The sequence below is a fragment of the Lagenorhynchus albirostris genome, chromosome 5, assembly GCF_949774975.1.
Source record: "Lagenorhynchus albirostris chromosome 5, mLagAlb1.1, whole genome shotgun sequence".
In the NCBI taxonomy this organism is placed as follows: Eukaryota; Metazoa; Chordata; class Mammalia; order Artiodactyla; family Delphinidae; genus Lagenorhynchus; species Lagenorhynchus albirostris.
Genome location: NC_083099.1, coordinates 73,640,260 through 73,651,185, shown reverse-complemented (window position 1 = coordinate 73,651,185; position 10,926 = coordinate 73,640,260).

Genomic DNA, 10,926 nt, shown 5'->3' with positions numbered 1-10,926 from the left:
GCAAAACCTGTGAACTGACAAAAGCCTATTTTGTTCACTTTATCTTTTCCGCATTTAATGTGAATATTTATGTTGGTTGCCAAAATATTAATGTGTTGACTTAGGGTATAGTTCTAGGTCCTGTTGGAGGAATTATGTAATATATGGTATATGTACCATGTAACCATGAAAAATTGTGATTTTTGAAACACTTCTGGTCCCAACATTTTATGATAAGGAATTTTGGACCTGTACTGTAATGCCACACAAAATCGACCTGGATTGGGGCTTCCCTGGTGGTGCAGTGGTTGAGAGTCCGCCTGCTGATGCAGGGGACATGGGTTCGTGCCCCGGGTCCGGGAAGATCCCACATTCCGTGGAGCAGCTGGGCCCATGAGCCATGGCTGCTGAGCCTGCATGTCCGGAGCCTGCGGTCCGCAACGGGAGAGGCCATAGCAGTGAGAGGCCCGCGTACCACAAAAAAAAAAAAAAAAAAAAAAGACCTGGATAATTAACTATTCACATCTAAGTGGCAGAATAGCATAGAACGAATCAAAATCATGTCCATGGACATTTAGGGACGTAGGATTCCAATGTTACAGATTATGTATGTAAACTTACAAAAGAGCATGTGGAATCTGATCTCAACATTGTTTTTTAAAAAGCATATAGCACATGCATAAAAAAAAAGCTGGGCCTGCAATACACCATAATGTTAACAGTGAGTTGTCTCTGTGGCGGATTTTCTTCTTTTTAGGCTTCCAGCATCTAGGCAATACTTTTATAATCAGAAACGTTTTATTTTATTTTATTTATTTTTTTGTGGTACGCGGGTCTCTCACTGTTGTGGCCTCTCCCGTTGGCGGAGCGCAGGCTCCGGACACGCAGTCTCAGCGGCCATGGCTCACAGGCCCAGCCGCTCCATGGCATGTGGGATCTTCCCGGATCGGGACACGAACCCATGTCCCCTGCATCGGCAGGCAGACTCTCAACCACTGCGCCACCAGGGAAGCCCCAGAAAATTTTTTTAAAAAAAACAGTAACTGTTACTAAAAACAAGCTTCCACTATGTGGCCTTGGGCAAAAGGCCCACAGGACGTGATCAATCTGAGCCCAATTTTCTCTTCTGTAAGTTGAGGCCATTAGTACCTACTTAAATGGAGTTGTTGAGGGACAATGTACGTGCCTGGGTGGAAGGTAGCTATGACTGTAAGTCTTGTGTCAAGATACCTCTCTCCTCCACCAGGCCTGGACTGCCCACTGCTGTTATGCAATAGTGCAGACCAGGTCCCTCACACATTGCCCGCTGTTTTACAAGTGGATCCTTACAAATGAGGATGATCAACATCTAACGATGATCAACAGGCAGCCTTTCAGAAGCACAGCTATCACATGGAAAAGCTCGACTGTTGTGTAAACTGGATTGAGAAATTCTCTCAGGTGATCCTGTAATTTTTTTTTTATGCTAAAGTAACGTATGCTCGAGCATTCTGGTGTTTTTATATTTGTGTAATAATTTCTTAAAACCATTCAAGACAGATAACTATTTAATTTTTTGAAGAAAGTTGGAAAAGGCTCTCCTCCCAAGGACAGTGGCTGGGAGGAGATGGGGCACAGCCAGTTTCGAATACTGGTAGAGGGTCTAGTGGCTTTTGGGCTCAGCACCTGGAACCACCGACCCAGGCTGGCTCCCCACGTGGCAGCATGTGATCACAGGCAGCTTGGAGTCGAATACAGGCCCTTACGCGGGGGCCTCTGAACCAAGCCTCTCTCCCTTCCTAGGGGTGAGAACTGTACAGAGGGATGGAGTCATCTTCCTCCAGGAAGCCTTCATTCACCCTCAGTGCTGCTGTTGCAACTAGGCTGTTCTGGGCAGGACTCCTGTTTGGGCGGGGAAAAAGAACGCAGAGGATGTTGATTCCCTTCCCTTCTCAGCCAGCCTGACCTTTTAATACCTTTGTAAAAAGCATGTATGTATTTATAGTGTTTTAGATTTTTCTAACTTTTATCTTAAGGGCAGAACACCTGTTTAATAAGCATTGTAACCCTATTGTTGTTGTTGTTGTTTTTAACATCTTTATTGGAGTCTAATTGCTTTACAATGGTGTGTTAGTTTTTGCTTTAAAACAAAGTGAATCAGTTATACATATACATATGTCCCCATATCTCTTCCCTCTTGCATCTCCCTCCCTCCCACCCTCCCTATCCCACCCCTCCAGGCTGTCACAAAGCACCGAGCTGATCTCCCTGTGCTATGCAGCTGCTTCCCACTAGCTATCTATTTTACGTTTGGTAGTGTACATATGTCCTTGCCACTATCTCACTTTGTCCCAGCTTATCCTTCCCCCTCCCCGTATCCTCAAGTCCATTCTCTAGTAGGTCTGCATCTTTATTCCCATCTTGCCCCTAGGTTCTTCTGATCATTATTTTTTCTTTCTTTCTTTTTTTTTTTTTTTAGATTCCATATATATGTGTTAGCGTATGGTATTTGTTTTTCTCTTTCTGACTTACTTCAGTCTGTATGACAGGCTCTAGGTCCATCCACCTCACTACAGATAACTCAATTTTGTTTTTTTTATGGCTGAGTAATATTCCATTGTATATATGTACCACATCTTCTTTATCCATTCATCTGTTGATGGATTCTTAGGTTGCTTCCATGTCCTGGTTATTGTAAATAGAGCTGCAATGAACATTTTATGTACCCGTATTGTTAGAGAACTGTGTCCTCTCTCTCCTTCTCTCTCCCCCGTAAGTGCCCTTCTAATAAACTTTTCATTGAAAAGCTAAAAAAAAAAAAAAAAGATCAACAGTCCTTTCGGGTCAGTCTTTCCTTTTCCCTGTCACATTGCCTTGATATCTGCCACGTGCAGAGGGCTTGCCACTGTGCCAAGGCTAACCCCCACTTAGAGACTCGATCCCATCTTCACTCATCTCCCCCTGGCCTGTTCTGCCAAGGAAAGAGATGTATTTATATGGCACATCTCAGTTTACAAAAGGTGTTCACATACTGATCCTTCCCTTCATGACCTTAATTCTTTTTAAATTAAATTAAATTTATTTTTATTGAAATATAGTTGATTTACAATGTCATGGTATTCTCAGGTGTACAGCACAGTGATTCAGTTTTATATATATCTTCTTTTCCAGATTCTTTTCCATTATAGGTTATTACAAGATATCGAGTATAGTTCCCTGTGCTATACCTTAGGTCCTTGTTGTTCACCTATTTTATATATAGTAGTTTGTATATGTGAATCTCAGACTCCTAATTTTATCTCTCTCCACACCTGCCCCCAACCCCTGGATCCCCTTTGGTAACTATAAGTTTGTTTTCTATGTCTGTGAGTCTGTTTCTATTTTGTAAATAAGTTCATTTATATCATTTTTTAATTGCCACATTATATCTACCTATTCTTTTTCGATTCTTTTCCATTATAGATTATTACAAGATATTGAATATAGTTCCCTGTGCTCTTGTGGTTTATCTACTTTATATGCAGCAGTGCATATATGTTGATCCCAAACTCCTAATTTATCCCTCCTGCATCCTTTCCCCTTTGGTAACAAGTTTATTTTCTACGTGTGATGTTAATTCTTTTTCTTTTTTTTTTTAACATCTTTATTGGAGTATAATTGCTTTACAATGGTGTGTTAGTTTCTGCTGTATAACAAAGTGAATCAGCTATACATATACATATATCCCCACATCCCCTCCCCTCTTGCGTCTCCCTCCCACCCTCCCTATCCCACCCCTCTAGGTGGTCACAAAGCACTGAGCTGATCTCCCTGCGCTATGCGGCTGCTTCCCACTAGCTATCTATTTTACATCATGACGTTAATTCTTGAAAGAGCATTTGTCCCTCCCTGGGTTTACTTTCATACCCCCAGTCACTAACTAACCAACACGTGGCAACCTGGCTCCTGACCCCATGACTCTGCTGCAGCTGTTTTTTTTAAAAAAAATCATTCATTCACTCATTCATGTAGTCCACATAAATTTATAAGCCCCTGTATGTGTCAGTTACAGCCACTGGGATACAACAGCTAATAAACAAATTTCTTTTCCTTAGGAGCACACAGTCTAGTTGGGGTGGCAGACAATTAGCAAGTAAATATATAATAGATATCAGGCAGTGACATGAATAAAAAAATGTTGTGAAGAAAATGTAAAGTAAAGGAAAAGTGACGGGGGTGTGTGTGTGCCACTTTAGATGGTGCGATCAGGGAAAGCCTCTTGGAGGAGGTGACATTTGAGCAGAGGCCTCAGGGAAGTTAGGGAGTGAACTGTGTGGATATCTGGGTGAGGAGGAGAACATTCTGGACCTAGGAAAGAGAAAATGGCAACAGCCCTGAGACAGAAGCCTGCTTGGTTTAAATGGGCTGCAAAGATGACTTCATGCTTTGAGTGGAGGAAGTGATGAGGAAAGTGGTAGGATATGAAATCCAAGAGAGCAGAGAGGAGACCAGATCATGCAGGCCATGAGCCCATGGTAAGGAATGGGATTTAGATTTGTCAATCATGAAAAACGATTTCTTGATGACCAGCAAGTGACTTTTCCCAAGTCCTCCACCTCTCCGACTGCTCTAACCTTCATTCATTTAAGAAACCTTCACTGAGCACATACTAGATGCTAGACTAGGTATTGCTGGGGATACATACAAATGTGAATAAACTATAGCCCCAGCCAGCCAGGACTCACTGCCCCAGGGGAAGGGCAGAACTGTGACTTGTAAATGATGAAGCCGCTTGGGCAGCACTGGACAGAACCATGAACAAGATGCAAGATGCAAAGAGATACCATCATCACTCCTACAGTGTCTCCTCCTTGACCTGGCTTTATCTCATCCTCTAAATCATGATCATCTTTATCTCTTCTTCAGTCTGACTTCATGCCCAGTCCCGTCGCATGAGGATCCAGTTCAGAGGCCACCTCTTCCCGAAAGCTTTCCTGGAAGTCTCCACCAGTTGAGCTCTCTTCCTCCCATGACTCTCCCAGCACCTCATTCCTGTTTTTCCATGATTTCCTTCCATTCTGCCCTGAACTGAACCATGGTTAGTTGTGGGTGCCCCTCTCCCTTGATGTCCTACTGCCGCCTGTGCCCTGACACTGACATTATACTTCCGTAAGCATTTTGTTATCTTTGTACAACGTGAAATCTTTATCAAATGTTGATATGGTCAGTGTTTCCAGAAAAGGAAGAGGCAGTGTCCCCCAGACATCAGTCACTAGAATTAGTGGCTGAGGGAGGCCATGGACTCATTATCCTGGGAGAGCTGTGTGAACTGCTTAAGTCCCCACCTGCTTGGGCAACAAGGAGCAAGAGGAAGTGACCTCAGGATTGGAGATCCGCCCCCTCACTCAGATAGTTAGAGAAGAGGAGTAAACATGCCAGGAAGGACCTTCAGCCAAGCCAGCCTCACTTGCCCTCAGTCTTTGCATTGACCCCTAAGCTTTTCCAGGACTGGCGTCATGAGGGTTTGAGTGGTACCAGTGTGGGTGGTGCCCTCTCCTCTTTCCGTTTTTGGTTTTTGGTTCTTAAAAACTACATTCCAAATGAGGGAAATGAAACTACTGAAGACTCTCCCCCAGCAGCCAGCTGACATGGGGCAAGAGAATAATCTCCAGTTAAGGCCCCAAAGGAAATCCCCTCCTTGTCATGTGCCGAGGCCAGGAGAAGTGGGGGAGGCACTAGTTCACTGCTTGGCCAGGCCCAGCCACAAAGGTGAAGGGCCAGGATGGAGGGGCTGTGCTGTCTGTGGCCAGGAGTGGAGAACCCAAGGCAGAGTGGGAAACACCACGTGTGAGAGTGAGGTGACCAAAATCTTGGGCCTGGGTGAGCTGCCAGTTTCAGAGGGAGACCGTGCAACTCCATTGCTGGGTAAAATGGATTGTACTCTTCTCCCGCAGACCCATCTGCAGGAAGGAAGCTGGTCCCCATTTCTCCCACTGAGTCCTTTGCACACTTTGCCCCGACTCGGATGTGTCTCTCTTCCTAGTCTCTGCTGTAGGTCTCTCCACCCCCAAGTCTTGAATAGTATCTGGTTATCATCTGAAAAACCAGTGGGAGGGGAGAGAAGAAGCCAGAGTTCCTTTGATCTCTTTGGGAGACTGAGAAGTTCTACCAGTGACAAACTATTATAAAGCTTAGTTTAAGAAAGAAAGGGGAAAAAAAAACTGTCAGAAGGCAGTGCCTAGAGAATCATCGACAAGGTAGGTGTATTGCCTTCCTTTCTTCTTTCCTTCTCTTCCCTCTTTCCTTCTTTAAGCAAATATTTACTGAACTCCTTTCCGTGCTTTGGGCAGTATACTTTTTGGAATAACCATGACCCCTTCTCTCAAGGAGCTTATAGTGTAGTTCAGGAAACAAGACAGAAATCCTAAGTTAGACCACAATACAAGAGATATCATGAGGCCAGTGGATACTGTAGACACTTGGAATCGTGTGTTCAGAGGAAGAGATGGAGGCTTCACAGAGGAGGGGAGCTCAAACTGTGACTTTGAGATGGGGAGGGTTGGGGGGGCATCTGGGAAGTTGTTCCAAGCAAGAGAACCCTCTGATGGAGGGAGCACAGAGTGGGGAGCATTTGCTCTATGTTTAGGGTTGAAACCCACTGTGGAACATGTGTTGAAGTATGGGAGGTAACAGTGAAGAGAAGCTGGAGACAAGATTGGGCTGAATGAGGCATCTGGACTTTCTCCTCCAGCTGGGAAATGCCTAGCTCCTTGCTTTCACCTCAGATCTCCTCAAGAACCTGTGTGCTGCTAGACACTGAACTTGTCTTTGTTGTGGTTGAGCAGGGAATGGGTACAAACTCACAGCAAGTGGAGCAGGCTCAAAGAAAAAGGTACATGGTCCCCCAGACTTTCACCATCCCATGGAGGTATGTGCTTGGCCAGGGCAGGGCTGGGTGCATGACGGGCTGTGTTCTGGAGGAAACAGCATGGTTGGGAGGTGGCCCAGAGCACCCATCCACGTTGGAGAATCCTGAGCTGTGCAGTCAGGGTTACAGCCTTGCTGGCATGTAAATCGTTCTGTTTCCAGCTGCAAATCAGCATTGGTTTCACCTGGAAGTCTTACAGGTCCTCCCTGCTGAGCCAGCTTGCTGCTGAACTAGAGGGAGAGCAGTGGTGTTATCTGACCAAACTGGCTTGTCTTTAACACCATCAGGATCATTGGTTTTCTAAGTTCTTTTGAGAGGTAGCAGCTGCTTCTCTCAAAAGAAATTCTAAGGATAGATCATATCTTGGGTCACAAATCAAGCCTTGGTAAATTTAGGAAAACTGAAATTGCATCAAGTATCTTTTCCAACCACAAAGGTATGAGACTAGTTATCAATTACAGGACAAAATCTGTAAAAAATACAAACACATGGATGCTAAACAGTACACTACTAAATAACCAAGAGACCACTGAAGAAATCAAAGAGGAAATCAAAAAATACCTAGAAACAAATGACAATGAAAACACGATGACCCAAAACCTGTGGGATGCAGCATACCAGTTCTAAGAGGGAAGTTTATAACAATACAATCCTACCTCAAGAAACAAGAAACATCTCAAATAGACAACCCAACTTTACACCTAAAGCAATTAGAGAAAGAAGAACAAAAGAAACCTCCCAAAGTTAGCAGAAGGAAAGAAACCATAAAGATCAGATCAGATCAGAAATAAATGAAAAAGAAATGAAGGAAACAATAGCAAAGATCAATAAAACTAAAAGCTGGTTCTTTGAGAAGATAAACAAAATTGATAAACCATTAGCCAGACTCATCAAGAAAAGAAGGGAGAAGACTCAAATCAATAGAATTAGAAATAAAAAGAAGTAACAACTGACACTGCAGAAATACAAAGGATCATGAGAGACTACTACAAGCAACTATATGCCAATAAAATGGACAACCTGGAAGAAATGGACAAATTCTTAGAAAAGCACAACCTTCTGAGACTGGACCAGGAAGAAATAGAAAATATAAACAGACCAATCACAAGCACTGAAATTGAAACTGTGATTACAAATCTTCCAACAAACAAAAGCCCAGGACCAGATGGCTTCACAGGCGACTTCTATCAAACATTTAGAGAAGAGATAACACCTGTCCTTCTCAAACTCTTCCAAAATATAGCACAGGGAGGAACACTCCCAAACTCATTCTACAAGGCCACCATCACCCTGATACCAAAACCAGACAAAGATGTCACAACAAAAGAAAACTACAGGCCAATATCACTGATGAACATAGATGCAAAAATCCTCAGCAAAATATTAGCAAACAGAATCCAACAGCACATTAAAAGGATCATAAACCATGATCAAGTGGGGTTTATCCCAGGAATGAAAGGATTCTTCAATATATGCAAATCAATCAATGTGATAAACCATATTAACAAATTGAAGGAGAAAAACCATATGATCGTCTCAATAGATGAAGAGACAGCTTTTGACAAAATTCAACACCCATTTATGATAAAAACCCTCCAGAAAGTAGGCAAAAAGGGAACTTACCTCAACATAATAAAGGACATATATGACAAGCGGACAGCCAACATCATCCTCAATGGTGAAAAACTGAAACCATTTCCACTAAGATCATGAACAAGACAAGGCTGCCCACTCTCACCACTGTTATTCAGCATAGTTTTGGAAGTTTTAGCCATAGCAATCAGAGAAGAAAAAGAAATAAAAGGAATCCAAATTGGAAAAGAAGAAGTAAAACTGTCACTGTTTGCAGATGACATGATACTATACATAGAGAATCCTAAAGATGCTACCAGAAAACTACTAGAGCTAATCAGTGAATTTGGTAAAGTAGCAGGATACAAAATTAATGCACAGAAATCTCTGGCATTCCTATACACTAGTGATGAAAAATCTGAAAGTGAAATCAAGAAAACACTCCCATTTACCATTGCAACAAAAAGAATAAAATATCTAGGAATAAACCTACCTAAGGAGACAAAAGACCTGTATGCAGAAAATTATAAGACACTGATGAAAGAAATTAAATATGATACAAATAGATGGAGAGATATACCATGTTCTTGGATTGGAAGAATCAACACTGTGAAAATGACTATACTACCCAAAGCAATCTACAGATTCATTGCAATCCCTATCAAATTACCAATGGCATTTTTTATGGAACTAGAACAAAAAATCTTAAAATGTGTATGGAGACACAAAAGACCCCAAATAGCCAAAGCAATCTTGAGAAAGAAAAACGGAGCTGGAGGAATCAGACTCCCTGACTTCAAACTATACTACAAAGCCACCGTAATCAAGACAGTATGGTACTGGCACAAAAACAGAAATACAGATCAGTGGAAAAGGATAGAAAGCCCAGACATAAACCCACACACATATGGTCACCTTATCTTTGGTAAAGGAGGCAAGAATATACAATGGAGAAAAGCCAACCTCTTCAATAAGTGGTGCTGGGAAAACTGGACAGCTACATGTAAAAGAATGAAATTAGAACACTCCCTAACACCATACACAAAAATAAACTCAAAATGGATTAGAGACCTAAATGTAAGACTGGACACTATAAAACTCTTAGAGGAAAACACAGGAAGAACACTCTTTACATAAATCACAGCAAGATATTTTTGGATCCACCTCCTAGAGTAATGGAAACAAAAATAAACAAATGGGATCTAATGAAACTTACAAGCTTTTGCACAGGAAAGAAAACCATAAACAAGACGAAAGACAACCCTCAGAATGGGAGAAAATATTTGCAAACGAACCAACTGACAAAGGATTAATCTCCAAAATATACAGGCAGCTCATGCAGCTCAGTATCAAAAAAAACCAAACAACCCAATCAAAAAATGGGCAAAAGACCTAAATAGACATTTCTCCAAAGAAGATATACAGATTGCCAACAAACACATGAAAGGATGCTCAACATCACTAATCATTAGAGAGATGCAAATCAAAACTACAATGAGGTATCACCTCACACCGGTCAGGATGGCCATCATCAAAAAATCTAGAAACAATAAATGCTGGAGAGGGTGTGGAGAAAAGGGAACCCTCTTGCACTGTTGGTGGGAATGTAAATTGATACAGCCACTGTGGAGAACGGTATGGAGGTTCCTTAAATAACTACAAATAGAACTACCATATGACCCAGCAATCCCACTACTGGGCATATACCCTGAGAAAACCATAATTCAAAAAGAGTCATGTACCAAAATATTCATTGCAGCTCTATTTACAATAGCCCGGAGATGGAAACAGCTTAAGTGTCCATCATCAGATGAATGGATAAAGAAGATGTGGCACATATATACAATGGAATATTACTCAGCCATAAAAAGAAATGAAATTGAGCTATTTGTAATGAGGTGGATAGACCTAGAGTCTGTCATACATTGTGAAGTAAGTCAGAAAGAGAAAGACAAATACCATATGCTAACACATATATATGGAATTTAAGAAAAAAAATGTCATGAAGAACCTAGGGGTAAGATAGGAATAAAGACACAGACCTACTAGAGAATGGACTTGAGAATATGGGGAGGGGGAATGGTAAGCTGTGACAAAGTGAGAGAGTGGTATGGACATATGTACACTACCACATGTAAAATCGATAGCTAGTAGGAAGCAGCCATATAGCACAGGGAGATCAGCTTGATGTTTTGTGTCCACCTAGAGGAGTGGGATAGGGAAGGTGGGAGGGAGATGCAAGAGAGGGGAGATATAGGGTTATATGTATACGTATAGCTGACTCACTTTGTTATACAGCAGAAACTAACACACCATTGTAAAGCAATTATACTCCAATAAAGATGTTAAAAAAAAAATTCCGTAGGAGAACCTTAATGTATAAGACATTTAAAAGTGGGGACTTCCCTGGTGGTGCAGTGGCTAAGACTCCTGCTCCCAATGCAGGGGGTCTGGGTTCGATCCCTGGTCCAGGAACTAGGTCCCACATG